This window comes from Cetorhinus maximus, chromosome 17 (assembly GCF_964194155.1).
Source record: "Cetorhinus maximus chromosome 17, sCetMax3.hap1.1, whole genome shotgun sequence".
In the NCBI taxonomy this organism is placed as follows: Eukaryota; Metazoa; Chordata; class Chondrichthyes; order Lamniformes; family Cetorhinidae; genus Cetorhinus; species Cetorhinus maximus.
In genome coordinates this window covers 29,185,842-29,204,819 of record NC_135895.1, presented here as the reverse complement: position 1 = coordinate 29,204,819, position 18,978 = coordinate 29,185,842, and the positions used below count along the sequence as shown (strand labels likewise).

General features: G+C 43.6%; 1 long non-coding RNA gene across 1 annotated transcript in view; it reads right to left on the bottom strand.

The window, feature by feature from the left end:
• The window catches only part of LOC144692270 (uncharacterized), a 61,451-nt gene that overhangs the window by 30,564 nt on the left and 11,909 nt on the right, over window positions 1–18,978 (bottom strand). The window lies entirely within an intron of this gene.

Sequence of the window (18,978 nt, the reverse complement as noted above, 5' to 3'; positions counted from 1 at the left end):
AAAATGTACTTGTACAGCTGTGAAAAGGCCAATTTGTTCCCAAAGTATAAAGATAAGCCCAAAGTCTTGAAGAAGTTTGGCGGTAATCCAATTTGAGCTTTTCAGAAGATTTGTACCAGAGTTAAAGAAGAACTGCTAAAATTCAAACTAAAGGCACAGTTTACTGACTATTTCTTTCAAATTTGGTTCAGTAGCAAACATTGGAACTTGAAAATTGTCTTAAAGGAGAAAAAGGAAAACACAAGAGATATTGGGTGAGAACCATCTTACAAAACACTTAAAGGTTTTGGAACAATTGGAATTTAATACAAAATTTTGGCAAAGTTGAAGTAAAGATAATAAAAGAATTTAATAAAGCAAGTTTGAAATGGGGTTTGGTTCTTTTTGCAATTGGGGAAGTTTTTTTTAGAAATTATATAAAGTGACGCAATTGCGTACTAAGTTTTCTCACCCACTCCAAAAAACAAGCAGCAGAGCCAACTCTTTCTGCTGACAGCTGCTTCTTTTTAAAAATTCATCACCAATCAGCGATTGATGTGCTTCGTTGAGATGATGAGGGTCATGACAAAGGTGTTAAGGTGGACACAGCATGGAGGACACTGGTGAAAGAGGCTTGTATGAGCTAATTGTCATCATTTTCCAGGGACCTGGTGGCTATAAGGCTGTCATGTGCATGCCCGCCACCTCTGGCCCGTGCTATTGCCTTCTCCTCTAGAGCCTTAGCTTCCTTGCCCTCATTGCACTCATTCCTTCTCATCAGAAGAGACATGCAGCTCATCCATCTCTTGTTCTGCCAAGTCATCCCTACTTTGGAACGCCAGGTTGTGTAGAGCGCAGTAAGCCACAATGATGCGGGAGAGTACTGGAGAGCGCCACCTGAGCGGTCCAGACATCAGGAACACATCTTCAATGTGCCAATGGCCTGTTCAATCAAAAATCATGTTGCAGAATGAGCCACATTGTACCTCTCCTCTGAAGCACGTTGTGCCCGCCAGACGGGCGTCATCAGCCATGGCTTACCCTTTGTCACCAAGGAGCCAACCCTGAACGTGCTGAAGGCCCTCAAAGATCTGTGGCAACCACGAGTGAATCGAGATGTGGAAGATGTGGAGGCTTCCAGGGTACCTCGCACATACCTGCATAATCTGCTTCTGATTAGACCAGGTGCACAGTTTTTTTATTTGCTCATTGGATGTGGCATTTATTGCCCTTGTTCAGAGGGCACTTAAGAGTCAACCACTTTGCTGTGGATCTGGAGTCACATGTAGGTCAGCCCAGGTAAGGACAGCAGATTTCCTTCTCTAAAGAGCATTACTGAACCAAAAGAGTTTTTATAACAATCATCGTGGTCATCGTTAGATTTTTAATTCCAGATTTTTAACTAAATTCAAATTTCGCCATCTGAGATTCAAACCCAGGTCCCCTGGAATACAGGTCTAATGACAATGCCACTGTACCACCACTTTTCCTTTTGATGAATTGTAGTGGCTGCTGCCACTCTTAAAGCCACATGAGTGCAACGGATGGCACCCTGCCCCTGTGTGCATCCAAAGATCACTGCAAAGCCCACTGCTCTGGCAGCCTGGCTGGCTTCATCTAGGGAGAGCTGGATGTAATTGTGCACCTTGATAAATAGAGTATCCATCGTTTGCAGATGCTTAAGAAACCCCACAAGAGGTCCCCAGTGGATCCCTGGAACGATCACTCTCAAAAAAGTTCAGAGCAGCAGTCACTTTTAGAGCCACTGGCGATAGATGGCCTCCGAGTCCCTGCGGCATCAGCTCCTCCCAGAGAATGAGGCAGATGTGAGCCAACACATCCCTAGACAAGCAAAAGCATCTATGGCACAGTCTCTCACTCATCTGGAGAAATGAGAAGCGTCTTCGGTATACTCTTGGTCGTGTCAAACGCCTCCATGGAATGGGTCTGTCAGCCTCAGCTTCAGGGTCTTGAGGGGGACCAGCTGGCCCTTGTTCATCAGGGTGAGTCTTTTCCCTTTTCCTAGCCTGACGGTGACAGGCCTTTCTTCTCCTCAGTTGCCTGATTGCTAGGAAAAAGGCAATGTTGTCTCCTCCCTCCTTTCTCCACTCCTGCTCGTCTATGCGGAAACATTGAACAGCAACATGAATGAACATCAGCTGAGACGTTCATCTTGCATTCATAAGCGAGAGAGTCATTGTGAAGCCCTAGGGTTGCAATCATCCCAGCCATTCCATCGCCAGATCTTCCCTTGCAGCAGTAGCACTGCCTTAAGGATCACCAGTAGGGCCCCCAGCCCCCAGCTCCTTCCCCCCTGCCCCACCCACAAACGCCCCAGACATGACAGAGCTTTCACACTTGGGGTTGGATCTGTCTGAGTGCTGCCAGGCAATAGCAGCCTCAGTGAGGGTACTGTCAGATTGAATCCTTTGTTTTAGATTGCAGCCCAAGCTTGCACTAATCTAATGACAGTAATCGGGGTGGGTGGGGTGGGGGTGGGGTCAGGGAGAAGTCTTAACATGCCAGCAAGGTGTTGAGGTCTTTGGGGCATTAGGCATATACACTTTGCCCATTGCTTCTCTACAGTTGGATCCTTCTGGTCCTCGCATTTTCATATGAGAAGGGCAAAGGGTCTTTGGAAACCAAACAAAAATTGGCCACAATTCAGAATAGTTTCTCGCAAGAATGTGCAACATGAGTTAAGGTGCCCCAATGTCTCAATTGCCATTTGACTGTTCATAACACGTCTCAGCTGTGCCGTGCCCTCCATTTGGCAAAGCAGAAATTATTAGGGTATCCATTCAATCGGCCCAAAAGTGCAGTAGTCCCCTCCTACAAGCCCAGAGCCCCCACCTCGCGATTATTTTCATTGCTTATTTATCAACTGCGTCATTGGATCAGCTTGAAAAGTGGTGGTGCTAAGGTTTTACTGCGAGACCAGCTTTGACCCCCACCGCCCCCCAACCCCCCCCACCGTGACTATCTAAATCCATTGTACTGGAGGAGCATCATGTGCAGGTTTCCTTCCTTCCAATCACTCTTGTTCCTCCCCCATTAATCCTTGATCCCATTGTTATAGTCATTGATATCCCTGTTCTCCTCTGTGACCCGTTTGATGTTGATATCCTGATGCTCCATGTAGGCCTGACCCTTCCTCACCTTGAGGCCCATTTTACTGTGACTTACAGGGACATCACCCACCATGAGACCACTGAGTGCCACCCCCTACATTACTGCAGATGCCTCCCCTGACTGTGACTGTGCCATCCGCGGTCTAGTATCAAGCCACCAACCCCCAGGATTGACATGTCTGAGGGACTAACTATGCCCTGCGCACCATGCTGGGCATGACTCACACAGAAATGACAGGCCCTTCCCCTCCCTGACTGGGACCAGGATAGGCATGCCTAGCACAGCCCTCTAAAGTGTGGCGCTTTTGCCCAGGACTGGCTATGCTTTCTTGTCCCAACAAATTTACCACCCCCCGCACCATGTGTCTCTATGTGTCTCTGTGCTCTCTTCCCCAGTCATCCCCACCAGTCATGTGTCTTTGTGCAAACCTTCCCCAGACTTGCCCCCAAATCATGTGTCTCTGTGCACTCTTCCATAATCTTCCTCCCTTCCCAAAGTCAAGCCTTTGTCCTCCAGCCCTTTCCTTTGCCTCTGTATTGTCTCAGCACCCATTCTACCAATCACACCTTTGCCCTCTAAAACCCCCCCACCCACCCCTTCCTGCTGCTCTCACATGGTAAGCTTGGCTCAGGATCCACCCCCCACCCCGCCTTGAGCTCCCGCTGGTCTTTCCTGTGCAGCCTTGGCACGGGGTCAGAGCAGCCATGAGCGCAGCGCTATGAAAGGTAGGCGAACATACCTCGAGGTCACGAGTGAATTGGTGGTCACCAAGTGCACGTCACTTATATCCAGCCTGGCCTTTTGATCTGGAATGGGGACATGATTCTGGTGAGTTGCCTTTTTAATGAGTATTCATGATATTAAAATGAATGCAAATGCAGTTCTCGAGATGGCATGGCGAGATGCTCGACCCACCATAAAAGTTGGGAGCGGGCAGTTGTGATCTTTTTTTAAGCCGGCACGAAACCAACTTTTGGCCGTTCTCCACATTTTCCCATCCCACACACCATGATGCCCACTGCTGATGGGACCATAAAGTCCCGCCCAATGATTCTGTGCCCCCTTTTTTCTCTGTTTTACATACAGTTACTGAGTGTTCCCTGTGTGGAATGAGAAGATAAATTGCCAAAGCATATCAAAATGTAAAGTATGACCGTGTTTGGTCATCACCAAACTTAATCTGTTACAGCTAGCTACCAGAGTAGTTAGTCAAAGTTATTGCTGTGTGTTGTGTGTGTGTGTGTGTTTGTGTGCACGTACGTGTATATTGTAATATCCCTACAAAATACAAAAATTGGCTGTTGCTTAGTTACTTGCCCTGCGCACCATTAATAAATCATGTTGAGCACCTTATGTTTTCCTCTCTTTAGTAAACAGCAATTGATTAATGTACTTTACAGCAAGCCACATTACGTGCTGACAATATTTTAACTGCCAGTCATATTGTTGGATAGCATTGTTCCACTAAGCACCTCTGCTGCAGCAAGATCTGACTTCAGAACAGCATCTCCTACTGTATGCTCCTGTCGTCCCAATTTCCCACATCAGCCATCCTTTCCCTGAATGATGCTGTCACAAACGATGAATTTTGTGTAGCTTTAGGTCATTGTAGTGTGACCATATGAAACTTAGAAATTCCTCTCTGACCCTTAACCCCCAAAGGTAATGCAGTATAAAAAGAAAGACTCGATTTATTATGTAGCATCTTTGACAACCTCAAGATGTCCCAAAGTGCTTTCCAGCCAATTAACTCCTTTTGAATTGTAGCCCCTGTTGTACTGTAGGAAACACAGCAGCCAGTTTGTGCACAACGTGCTCCCACAAACAGTAACGTGATAATGAGCAGATAATCAGTTTTTTTTTTAAATGATGTTGACTGAGGGGTAAATATTGGCCAGAGTGCCAGGGGTAGCTCCCCTGCTCTTTTTCAAAATGGAAGCCAGCAAACAGGGCCTCAGTTAAACATCTCATCTGAAAGGCATTTCCAACAGTACAGCACTAGGGTGTCAGCTTAGATTTTTGCACTCAAGTCTCTGGAATGGGACTTGAACACATAACTCAGAGGCAGGAACCCAAAGGAACCATGACTGAAACAAGTTCCAGGAGACTGTCGTAACTAATATCACCGCTAATCACAGCTAATGCATCTAACATTTATAACGCAAATGTTTGCTTTGGAAGAGCTCATACGGGTGCTTTTTGAAGGCCTGTAGTGATTTCATACCTAACGCAATCCTGGCAATCTATTCCAGCAGTTGTAAACTCGCAGCAAAAGGAAGTACTTCCTGGGAATTAACCAACTATCTATCTATAGAAAATTTGAGAGGAGAAACTACACCTTTACCATTCTCTGGATATCCCAAAGGATTTCACAGCCAAAGATTTAGTACTGAGCTGTAGCCACTGTTATTACGTTAACAAATACAGCATCGAATTTGTACACAGCAAGGTCAAACAAACAGCAATGAGCTCATCTGTTTTAGGGATGTTTGAGGAATAAATCTTGATCCTATCAATGGGAAAACTCCTCTGTTCTGCTTTGAATACTAGGAGTTCTTTTGCATTCAATTGAACAGAATGTATTCATTTTTTAAAAGCACTCAATCTTATCCCTTCAAATTCTACTGCCCTCCAATTAAAGAGGTCCTAGTTTCCCATGCTTATCCTGGTAATTAAAAGATCTAATACTTGGGTATCATTCTAGTGCCCCTTCGATGAATATTCTCCCCACATGGGAGGGGATCCAAAGTAGGTGGAGTCCTAAGTGCAGCTGTAACAAAGCCTTGAATAAGTAAATATGGTATTTCTATTTTTATATTTAACTATCCTTGTAACAGCCGACTGTGAATCATGGCATATAAGTGGACCCAGCACATAAGATGGCCCTGTTTCCAGCCCCAAAAATCATGGCTTTGCATATGCTCGGTGTATACGTTAACTCCCCTTTTCAGCCATGACATGTTGTACTTGTATTAGTAGTCAGCCTCGATTTTTCTCCCCAACAAAGGCATGTTTTACTGACTGGTACCTTATGACTGGGCACAAAGGATCAAGCAGGCTGTGTTGCGAAGGTGCATGCGAGTTTAAGTTTATGGCCACTCTTTCCAATTGAAGCAGATGACATTTAAAAATGTCAAACCCCTCAGGCCCATGCTGTCAATTCACTTTTATACTCAGCGTAAAAGTGAACCCCTGTTTTTGGAGGGATTTTTCGAGGCTTCAAAGGTAAACTTATACATCTACATCAAAGGTATTTGCTTTGCCTCTGGCCTCACGGTAATGATCATGGCCCTTCAGTGTTCATGAACCAGAACTCCCAGGGATCCCTTCCACTTTGTTACCTTAAGTGAGTAGACTTGCATGGAATGCACATGACTGCAATTGGTCCCAAATGCATTGTATTGCATTTATCCAGCTCTGTCATACTTGGACCTACTGCTCCCAATGCATCTAGGTCAGCCTGCAGCCTAGTTAATTCACCTAAAGTCCGAAGTCCCAAACACACTATTGCCTCATCAACAAACTTAAAAAATGTTCCCGATGGATGTATTGATCAAAATTATTAGTGAAGATGGTGAAGAGGAACAGACCAATTCATGTGGGATTCCGCTTGTCACTGGACCCCAAGTAGAGCTGTCATCCTGAATAAATACCCTTCGCTTATATGAATTCCATCAATTCGCTACCCAACAAAATCTGCCCACCAGACTCACAGGCTGTCACCTTACTTTACCATTTCTATGTGGCACTTTACTGAGTTTTTTTTGAACATCCAGGACCATAAACATTTATAGGGCTTTGCAAGCCTTTCAAAAACTTCAACCAAATTGGTGAGGCAGGCACTCCACTTCCAAAAGCCACCCTAATATTAGCCAAGGGTAAAAGCAAAACACTGTGGATGCTGGAAATCTGAAATAAAAACAGAAAATGTTGGAAAAACTCAGCAGGTGAGGTAACATCTGTGGAGAGAGAAACCGAGTCAACGTTTCGAGTCCATATGACTTTTCAACCAGACTCATTCGGACTCGAAACATTAACTCGGTTTCTCTCTCCACAGATGCTGCCACATCTGCTGAGTTTTTCCAGCATTTTCTGTTTTTATTTCTAATATTAGCCTACACTCTTTCCAAATGAGTAGAGTGCAAAAAAAAACAAAAACATAAATTAATAAGAAAAAGAATTCAGAACAGATATTGTACTGTAGATAGGATACTCGTTTGCAATAATCAGATACCTAAAAAAAAACCTTAAACAAATCAATGGTAATGCCAAGCTATCATAGCGACAAGATGAATTATAGCCAGAATCTCAACAGGGACTAACCCAAGAAAAACCCATAAAGGCTCAATACTGAGATAGAATCTCCCAGTCTCATGAGAATAACAAAAGCAGCAATATCATGGGAACATCAATTCCTGCAAGTTCCTCTCCAAGTCACAAACCCATCCTCACTCGGACATTGGATATGTATCACTGCCTTTGAATCTATATCCTAGAATTCCCTACCTAATGCCAACATACAAACACAATCAACACAAGGACTGCAACAGGTCAAAGAGAAGATGCACCACCACCTTCTCCACGCAATTAGAAATGGGCAATATATGTACTCTTGCTAGTGTCACCCATATCCTGTGAACAAATTGAGAGATGAGGTTGCTATTAGGACAGAAAGTCAAGGAATTAGCAATGGGGAAGATCTTGTCATAATTTTCAGGACTGCAAAAGGAAAGAAGCATTTGAATACTGTTATGGACAGGAGGGATTTAATTTAAACAGCCCTGATTTCTCCTCTCACCACCCGTCCATAAACAGAAAAGTGTTTTGATTTCCCCCTTTATAAGTGGTGGTGTATTTTCTCCAATGCCTCAGTTTTGAAGTGATCCAATCCTCTATTAATAACCCCACAGCAAACTCGAGATAGGGTAAAATCAGAGGGTTAGTTTATTTTACACACACTCAAAATGCGGGGAGGGGTTATCTTAATGTAACCCTCCTGTACATTCACACAATAATAGAGGGATAAGGGAAAGAAAGAGGTATAAGGCAAGAACCACAGACAAAATAAGAATTATTGTTTCATGTGAGTCCAGAGTCTAGAATCAAAAATCCAATGGTGAATTCCTTTGGAGGGGTCAGCAGGCTGAAGCTCATTCTGGATAATCCACTTTTCCAATAGCGCTGACGTCCACGATGAGAGAAGCACGTGGCGATGAATCAGTCTTATAGTAGGCACTGGTACAGAAGTTCAGACATTTCATTAGAAACAGTGCAGGTGAGGGCCAGGCAATGTAAACCTGGACAGAGCTCTGGTTTTGCTGCTGTTTGGTTGATGGAAGGTGGCAGACAGAGGCAGGCTGCTAACCTGGCATCCGGTTTTCTCTTCTGAGGTTAAACTGTAACTGAAAACAGAGTCCAAAAGCTGTACAATTAAAGTAATTCAAACAGCTCAAGTTGCGGTCATGCGACAGGGTAGTTTCAGGTAAATCCTGGTTAATTTTTTTTTAACCTGTTTCCCTTTTCCCTTTTCAGAGCCCTAACTGGTGACTTCTCCTGGTATTGACTGATTTTTGGGCTATCAGAAAGGATAACTGCCCAGGAAGCAGAGAAAAACACATAAATAAGATCCATAGCTTATTTTATTTTCGAAAAAATGTCAGAGTTGATAATAAAAAGGAGAAATTTAGGTGGGCAGCACTGAAATGCTTACAAAAAATTCTACATGTTTTTAAACATTTAGGTAGATAATAGTACATCAATGAAAGATACTCCTGAGATTTCAGCTGCTTTAATTGCTGTAATCCTTTTATTTGTTGTAGGCTTCTTGTCAGACTACAGTACAGAGTACAGAAAGCTGGTAGACACAGCAACACACTGGGTGAGCTTAAAGCTTAAAAAATTGTGTTTGGTCCAAGGACACTACAGATTCTCTGGACTTGCCAGCAGAGGAATGATTAAGAACTGTTCTAAAGACTGAATGTACAATAAAAGCTAATCACTTTTGTAAACATTGCAGTTATGTGACATATTGAATGGCTTTATTACTGAGAAAAATCCTCCCTGTATTTTGACTGGTGACTAATTTCCACACATTAACCAGGAACTTCTGTTCAACTATTCTAGCTCCATGAGCTTCCTTCATATCAACCATTGCATTGTCAAGCAAAGCTTCTGTTAAAATTGTATTCACTTTCCTTCTTTATAACAAAGCTCAATTTAACTTGAGAAACTGTGGTTTAATTTTGGCTGAATTTCAAACGCACCTTTGTTTTCTCATTTTGCAACACGGGAGAGCTATAGATATAGAATTCCAAGCAACGCTGTTCAGGTTTCTAACAAGATAAACAAAACCTGGTGATTTCGGTGAGGCACTGAGGCATCCTAATGCTTTAGTTTTATTTGTTCCAATGTTCTTTTAATTATAATAACGTAAATATTTAATCAAAAATGCTACAAAATGAATCTCACTTACAACTAGTTAATGGTGACTGGGGCTGAATACTAACAGGGCCACTTGTTGGCATCTACCCAGCAATGTGGAAAATTGCCCAGGTATGTCCTGTAAACAAAAAGCAGGACAAGTTTCCTGGCTAATTACCACACCACCAGTCTACTTTCAATAATCAGCAAAGTGATGGAAGGCGTCATCGACATTGTTATCAAGCAGCACTTATTCAGCAATAACCTGCTCACTAACACTCAGTTTGGGTTCCACCAGGGCCATTCAGATCCTGACCTTGTTACAGCTTTGATCCAAACATGGACAAAAGAGCTGAACTCAAGGCATGAGTTGAGAGTCACTGCCCTTGACATCAAGGCAGCATTTGACCGAGTGTGGCATCAAGGAGCCATAGCAAAACTGGAGTCAATGGGAATCGCGGGAAAGCTCTTCATTGGTTGGATTCATACCTAGCACAAAGGAAGATGGTTGTGGTTGTTGGAGGTCAATCATCTCAGTCTCAGGACATCACTGCAGGAATTCCTCAGGGTAGTGTCCTAGGCCCAACCGTCTTCAGCTGCTTCATCATTGACCTTCCCTCCATCATAAGGTCAGAAGTAGGGATGTTTGCTGATGATTGCACAATGTTCAGCACCATTTGCAACTCCTCAGATACTTAAGCAGTCCATGTCCAAATGCAGCAAGGCTTGGACAATATTCAGGCTTGGGCTGATAAATGGCAAATAACAGTTGCGCCACACAAGCGCCAGGCAATGATCATCTCCAACATGCAAGAAATTAACCACCTCCCCATGACATTCAATGGCATTACTATCGCTGAATCCCCCACTATCACCAACCTGAGTCTTACCAGAAACTGAATTGGACCAGCATGTAAATACTGCGGCGACAAATGCAAGTCAGAGGCTGGGAATTTTGTGGCGAGTAACTCACCTCATGACTCCCCAAAGCCTGTCCACCACCTACAAGCCACAAGTTAGGAGTGTGATGGAATACTCTCCACTTGCCTGGATGCATGCAGCTCCAACAACACTCAAGAAGCTTGACACCATTCAGGACAAAGCAACCGGCTTGATTGGCACTTCATCCACCACCTTAAACATTCACTCCCTCCACTACCGTCACACAGTAGCAGCAATCTGTGCCATCTACAAGATGCACTGCAGAAACTCACCAAGACTCCTTCGACTGCATCTTCCAAACTGTGACCTTTACCACCTACAAGGACAAGGGCAGCAGATGCATGGGAACACCACCACCTGCAAGTTCCCCTGCAAGCCACTTACCATTCTGACTTGGAAATATATCGCCGTTCCTTCACTGTCGCTAGGTCAAAATCCTAGAACTCCCTTCCTAACAGCACTGTGGGTGTACCTACACAGCATGGACTACAGCAGTTCAAGAAGGTGGCTCACCACCATTTCCCAAGGGCAATTAGGGAGTGGCAATAAATGCTGGCCTAGCCAGCGATGCCCACATCCCATGAATGTTTTTTTTAAAACCAACAGGGGTTAGTGGACCACATCATGATATCTGATAGTACTTCTATAGACAAGGAAGGCCATTTTTGGGCATGGAGTAGAGCTACTCAGAGTTGGAGATGAGCAGCAATCAGGAACAGCCATTCCCACAGCAAATATAGCCTACTGGTCCTGCCTGAGGAATGCAGAGGTGTTGCACAAGGAGCAAGGAGGGAACGAAGATGCTACCCACCACATAGGGTATAAAAACAACAACACATGTGGCTTCCTGAATCTAACAGAGTATCAGTGTCGCTGAAGAATACCCCTGTCAATGCGGATGGTAGCCACCTTACTCCTCAGCAGGCGCATTGACACTTCCTGCCAGTAGCTGTTATTGGCAGTGGCATTGAACTTCTTAGCCTCTGGATCCCTTAAAGGGGCGGCAGCTGACCTGACTGGCATCTCACAATCTGCTGCCCACCACACAGATGCCCTGTTTGAGAGGGCTTTGATTACATTGAGTTCACCACTGATCCACACAGGCACAGAGGACAATGGGATTTGCCTCCATGGACTGCACCCATGTGACCATTAAGGCACCAGCTGAGCAGCCAGGTGCATTGATAAACAGGAAGGGATTCCATTCTCTTAACATTCAACTGGTCTGTGACTATGTTTCCTGCAAGTCTGTGCTTGGTATCCTGGCAGCTGCCATGATTCCTCCACCCTTAGGCAATCACGGGTGCTGCTGTTGATCACGTCACTGGAGAGGATATGTGGATGGATGCTAGGGACATAAACTATCCAATGTGAGATGGCTGCTTACACCTATACACAAGCCTTTCCCAGACGCACAAAGGCACTACAACCACTGTATCTCAGCACAACGGCTTGTGGCTACCTTAGAGCGGGCCATTGGGCTCCTCAATGTAGGGAGGTGAGGTGGGGGGAGGGGGGGAGCACCCTACAGTACTCTCTTAAGGTTTTTTTGAATTGTAATGGTGTGCTGCACTCTTCATAATTTGGTGCTCCAGAGACGTGTGGACCTCAATGAAGGAAAACCGGTAGAATGACACTTCCTCAGAGGATGAGGAGGAGGAAGAAGTGGAATAGGGTGAACCAGCCTTTTCCAGGCTTCCAAGGATCTGACTGAGGCCTCAAAACATTGAACAGGATGGACAGGAGACTCAGGCTGCACTAATTCAAGCACCTTTCTCCTGAGGGCCCCTCATATTGAAAGACAAGCAGATCTATCAGGATCAGCAAAGAGAAGCATAAATGAGTGCAACATAGGAATTTTTAAATGAAGGAAAACAAGATCTATTTAGATCATCTTCCACTATCCTCATAGTCACATTATATAATATTGAAATTGTTGACTAATCATGTCAATCAATCTTTATCTCCCAGTGGTGAAAAGCTTTGCAAACCATAGGTCCAAAGTCGCCTGTTCCTTTCAAGCATGTTTCGCTTACCATATGGCATGTCTCAAGTTGTTCATTCCAAAATATTCTGTATCTCAAAATATTATTCGTTGAAAGAAACCTATATAATTTTCCTTTGAATAAATCCAAGCAATCTGCTTCCATACCTAGGAGCTTGCTCCATAGAATTACTACTCACTCACTGAAATATTTCCACAGACGAGTGTTAAATTTGCCCCTGTTCGAGTGCAGTCTATTCTCTGGTGCTAATGTTCTGGACAAGGTGAAATAGCTTGTCATGTCCTACATTATATGGTCCTTTTAGAATCGTAAAAACAGAAATCATATCACCTCTTTACCGTTTCTTCTCAAGTGAGAACATCCCAGAAAGAAACGCAGGGAGGATATCAACATCATGCAAGTATTCTGCACAGGGTCATATCATTAAAAGACAAGGACAGTCAAGGAGCTACTTCACCTGCATCAATGGACTTATCAGCATTGAAACTCAAGACATTTTCACTGATCTCTGAAGGCGGAGAGGCATGTTAATGGGGTGGTGAAAAAGGCATATGGGACACTTACCTTTATCAATCGAGGCATAGATTACAAAGGTAGGGAGATCATGTTGGAGTTGTATAGAACCTTGGTGAGGCCACAGCTGGAGTACTGTGTGTAGTTCTGGTCACCACATTATAGGAAGGATGTGGTTGCACTGGAGGGGGTGCAGAGGAGATTCACCAGAATGTTGCCTGGGATGAAACATTTAAGTTATGAAGAGAGGTTGGATAGACTTGGGTTGTTTTCGTTGGAGCAGAGAAGACTGAGGGGCGACCTGATCGAGGTGTACAAGATTATGAGGGGCATGGACAGGGTGGATAGGGAGCAGCTGTTCCCCTCAGTTGAAGGGTCAGTCACAAGGGGGCATAGCTTCAAGGTGAGGGGCAGGAGGTTTAGGGGGATGTGAGGGAAAACTTTTTACTCAGAGGGTGGTGACGATCTGGAATGCGCTGCCTGGGAGGGTGGTGGAGGTGGGTTGCCTCACATCCTTTAAAAAGTACCTGGATGAGCACTTGGCACGTCATAACATTCAAGGCTATGGGTCAAGTGCTGGTAAATGGGATTAGGTAGGTAGGTCAGGTGTTTCTCACGTGTCGGTGCAGACTCAATGGGCTGAAGGGCCTCTTCTGCACTGTGTGATTCTGTGATTTTCCCTTAACATCCATTCTCTCCATTTCCAGTGTTAGCTTTTTGGGGGCGTTTAACCTCCAAATCCACAAGTCTGCATCACTCAATATTAATTTGTTCTTTTGAGATTTTAGCAATTTAGGCAATAGGAAACAATTCAGTGATGTAACTCAGGAAACGTTTATTAAGTAACAAAATTAATACTTAACAAGCTAAGCAGCTTTACTGGCCCAACGTGGTTCTTGTTTCCCGATTCAGACTAAGGCAGGAGGCAACGTGTGGTCTTCTCTCTCACCCTTGATCATCTTTCAGTTCCCTGGTCTTCTGCTCCCAGCTGGAAAGCAGTCTCTTCTCTTCAGTTTTCAAATCCTGGCAGCTCATTTAACTCTTTCCAAGCCACAACCCATGTGTATGATCAGTGATGTCCCTGGACTCTATTTGGTTCAGGCAGCACATAATCGGTCTCTGATTGGTTTAGGTTGTGCATGATTAGTTTCTGATTGGTTTCTCGAGGGTAACGGTCAATTGAGGGTGACATGTATTGATGTCCTTTCTGTTGTCACCTGACTGGCCCTCTAATGTGCCAGTTATTTGTGGGACCATCCCCCTCATTATAGCTTTTCTGTTATTTAATTAAAGTTCTGTGGCTTTCTACTGAGATAGTGGGTGCCTTAAGTTATTTCCTTTGTCTGCCTATTTGAGGTAAGACAGCATGTAATGTCAAGCTCTAGTAATGTAACATCTGGACTCATCGTTCCAAATTGATGTATAGATATCCTGTAGAATTCTCATTAGGGCAAGCGCCTAACGCTATGTTTTGGTTACAGGAATGGCTTTTCTATTATATGTTTTTGTAGCATCTGCCAGTGCTTGGGACAAGTTAATTAAAAATAGTAAAAGAGCACAAATGGCACACAGCCTCAACCAATACAGAAATTACAAAGTTACTACATACATAAGATGTATATAAAGTACAAATAAAATCAGTGCATAGAGTTGATTGGTGTGTTAAAGTTGAGGTAGCAAGATATGCTTATAATATATAGCATGACATATTCAATTAATACATATTCCCAAGTAATAAAAGTCAAGGAAACTAAATAGTTACAAAAGCTGATTACAGAACTTAATTCTAAGCTTAGAGCAGCAAAGATCGCTACATATTGTGAAGGAAAGTAACTGCTCTTTCAAAGCAATTCAAGTTTAAAAAAAACCACTGATTTAGGACATAAGATTGAATGTTTAACATTTCACCATTGTTTTCCTTACAATAGGCCTTTCTAACTCACCCCTGAGTCATAAGCATGAGTACTACTGATAAGTTTTAATTGCCAGGGAGTATGATGGTTCCAGACTTGGAGTGCTCATCCTTGATTGACTACACAACACTTGCTCTGTGATACAACCGTAAAGATAAAGCAGTGTGTTTCACAGCGTTTGTCCTGTAAACCATGAAAGTATAACTTCACATGGCTTTGAGCCATGTGGTGTTTCTCACTTGTCAAGTGAGGGTGTGACTGCAAACAAAGAGCTAGTCATGTGATACTAGTGTCCTATATTGATAACAATTAAGCAGTATATAATATTAGGTTAATTGGTTAATATACACATAACTTAACAAAAAATAATTGTTAAACATGGACTTCCCTACAGCAGATACAAGTGGACAGGGAATAACCAAGGACTCAGAATGTTCCTCAAAACAGCTAGACAATGATGCAACAGTCAGGAATCAGATGACCCAAAGCAGCCAAAGTCAGTCTGCTTGCTTTACTGGTTTACAACTAACTGCCAAGGTATTGCTTGTCTGAATCCTGTGATGTCCCACTTTACAGGATTGAGATGACACCCTTCACTGTGGTTGACATCTAAAATGTTCCTTGTTGTGATACCTAGGTGACAACTGTTAGCCTGGACTCACTAAATCTAAATATCAAGTCAGGATGTGATCATTTTGGTTTTCTGATTTTCATCACTGTGGCTGATGTGTCACTTTGGTCTGAGGATTATCCTGTGGAGGTTTCTTACACAGATTCAGGTTCTGATGCTTATTCATGGTTAGGCTGCTGGTTTCACAAATTATTTTGCACTGAACCCTTACTTTTATTTTCTATTTCTTTCTGCATGTTGTTCTGCTTAGCCTTAAAAATGCCATTTAAAGCACTTTTCCTTCTTCCTCTGGATCGATAACAGCCACTTTGCAGAGATTGAGCAGTGAAGGTAACAGGGCAATCATACCATCTATAATGGAACTGAAAGAGCTCAACTAATAGTATAAGCCCTATAGATTTACCCTCAGAAAGAATAGGAAATGTGCCACAGAAAACATGTGAGGAATTAATGGAATAGGAATGATAGGAAACACAAAGTTATTTGTTGGGAGTGGAAAAGTTATGAGTACATTGCCCAGGGGCTTATGTTGGGACCCATTATTATTTCTAATTTATAGGAACAACTTTGACTCAACAACTCAATACAAATTGATTATACTTGGTACTGAACTTAAGGGTGGCAAAGAGGAGGAGGAATCAAACCTGATGAAGCATCCAAGAGCTGTTAAAGTGACTTACATAAAATCTGTAAGTGGGTGGAACAGAGGCAGATGGAGTTCAATATAGATTAATATAAGATATTGCACACTGTCATATGGTGAACATGTGTATTCTATGAATGATGCCAAAATAACTGGGGGAATTTAAAAGATCTTAGGATGTTACTAAACTTTGCAATTAACATGTTCAGTTGCTGCAACAGTAATCAATAAAGCAAACAGGAATGTTCAGTCATATTTTTAAATATATCTGTACAACAGATGCCTGAAGATGTTATACAAAAAATGTACAATGCTGCAGTCAGAGCCCACCTTGACTATGTCACGTTTTGATCGCGAAGGCAGAAGGAGACATTCCAGCTGGGAAGCAGTGCAGGAAAGAGTCATGTGACTGATTGTGGGAGCACATTGTATGCATCATGTATTGTGGGACTGTTTTATGGCAAAAAAGAGGGAAAATTTGGTCCCTTCAATTTGAAGTGAGGGGACTCAGATGGGAGGGCAGAGGGGTATGGTAGACAAACGGAAAAGGTATATCCTAAATATTACTTCAATTCATCCATGACACTAAAATGAGGGTGCGCTGGCTCAAACAAGCTGAAGGAAAATTTAAATTTGATACCAGAAAGATCTCCACACAAAGAATGATCAACAAAGTTTTGAACAAGTATTTTCCCTGATTTTAATGTACTTCTCCCCTTTTTTTGGACTCTCTATCCTTTCCATCGTTCCTCAGCCAATTTACTCCCAGGATTTTTTGAAGGCATCCATTAAACTATTTAGCAAAGGATGCAACAGCAACCTGGAAGGGAAATGTTGCAATGTAAAAACAAAAGAAAGAAATTATATTTATTATGTGCTGTCCATGACCTCAGGACATTGCAAAGCGTTGCACGGCCAATGAGGTACTTTTGAATTGTGATCAGTGTGTGAAACAATGAAACGTACAAAGTATAGGACACGCAGTTAATTTACACACAGCAAGGTCCTACAAACAGCAATGTGATAATGAACAGATCATTTATTTTAACAATGTTGGTTGAAGTATAAATAATGGACAAGGCACAGGGGAGAACTCCTCTGCACATCCTAGAAATAGGCAAGAGGATCTTTTACATCCACCTACGTGGTCTACTGTCTCATCCAGAAAGACAGTATCTCCAACCGTGCAACACATCTTCCATACAATGCTGGAGGGCAAGTCTAAAGAATTATTGAACCTGAACTCCCTAGAGTGCCAGAGTTGGATTGCCACTCTGCTTCTAGTTGTTTACATGAAATTTTTTGGATCCTATCTCGCCTGGCCTTCCAACTCAGGCTGGGCAAGATCTGGGCATTGCAACGCATCCCCGGGGACTAGCGTCAAAGGGCACTCAGTTGAAGTGAAGGAGGCCACACCCCCTTTTTAATGGCACCAGCTGCCGTAAAGCAGGTAAATTAAAGATCCAGCCAAGTTTAAACGTCCGTGACAGGCCAGGGAGAAGGTAAATGTATAAGCTAGGTCATTGGCAGGGGCTGGGCGGTGTTGGGAGGAGTTCCCTGGGAGTTCGGGGGTGTTGGGGGGAGTCCCATGGCGTGGGGGTGATGGTTGGAGTGGGACTGTACAATAGTTACCCAGAAGTTAGAAGGGGTTTTAATTCTTCTAACCTTTTCTGGGTCACTATTGGTGTAATCTCATTGAACCATCCGAAGTTTGCGGTTTAAATCGCATTTTCCGATGGTTTCAAGTGCAAGGCAATTGCCCAGGGGAAGTTTGTATTTCTGAGCAATTGCCGTGCAAATCTTACCGGTGAGCTTCCAAATGGGATTCCCCAGTGCATCTTTGGGGTACCCCCCCAATATGACACCCTGGAGCTCAGAAGTTAAGGCCCGATCCACCCTACACCTGCTTCAGATAGCCCCAGATCAGATTAGAAAACTCCTATTTGATAGATTCATGAGTATAAATCATGCCTCTACCATGCCATTCATTAGCACTCCAATCTATCAGTCTATCCGTAGATTTAAAGGTGACAACAGAAAAATTCAAATCCAGATGCCAAAACATAATTTTAGGTTCAATTGAACGCAAACACCTTTCTGCTGATGCATATTTCATCACTGCTAAACAAGGCAGCTGAACAAATAAAGTCAGCGGGATACAGAAAGAGATCAAAGTCAGAATTAAGTGCAGTCCACTGGAGCAGGTATGGGAAGCATACCTGACTCCCAGCAGCAGTAAACTGTTGGGCATTTAGCCAGTGGCAGGAAGGCAATTATGTTCACTAATGAGCCACTTAAAACCAAACCCCAGGATTTAATGGTGGCTCAGGAACCACATGAGATTTGCACAGATCTCCCATCCTTCCAGAAAGCTTCCTAGCAAATCCTGTCAGGTTTGTCAGCAGCCTACCAGAGGGTCTCTCGTTCACAGGCACTCGTTGCAAAATCAAGGGAGCCTGCATCGGAAAAGGGGGAGCCCACTGAGAGCCACACTCCAGCCCTTGCATCCAAAACTCCCAACTCCCGCTCACTAGCGGCCCCCTCCCCACAACCCACATCCCCCTCCACTTACCTCTCTCCAGGGCTCTACCACAGATTCCTGAAGGCCCAGTGTGTTACAGGCAGTGGCCAGTCCTCCCAATAGCACTGCGGTAATAGAGAGGTACTGTTCTCTGACTGGCTGGCAACTCTCAAGGGCAGGATTTCCATCCTACTGGAGGCTTAATCCTTCAGGAGGCCCAACACTGTCCAGGTATGTGCCTGCTTACCTTATAATTGCATCAGGCTTCTCAGACAGTA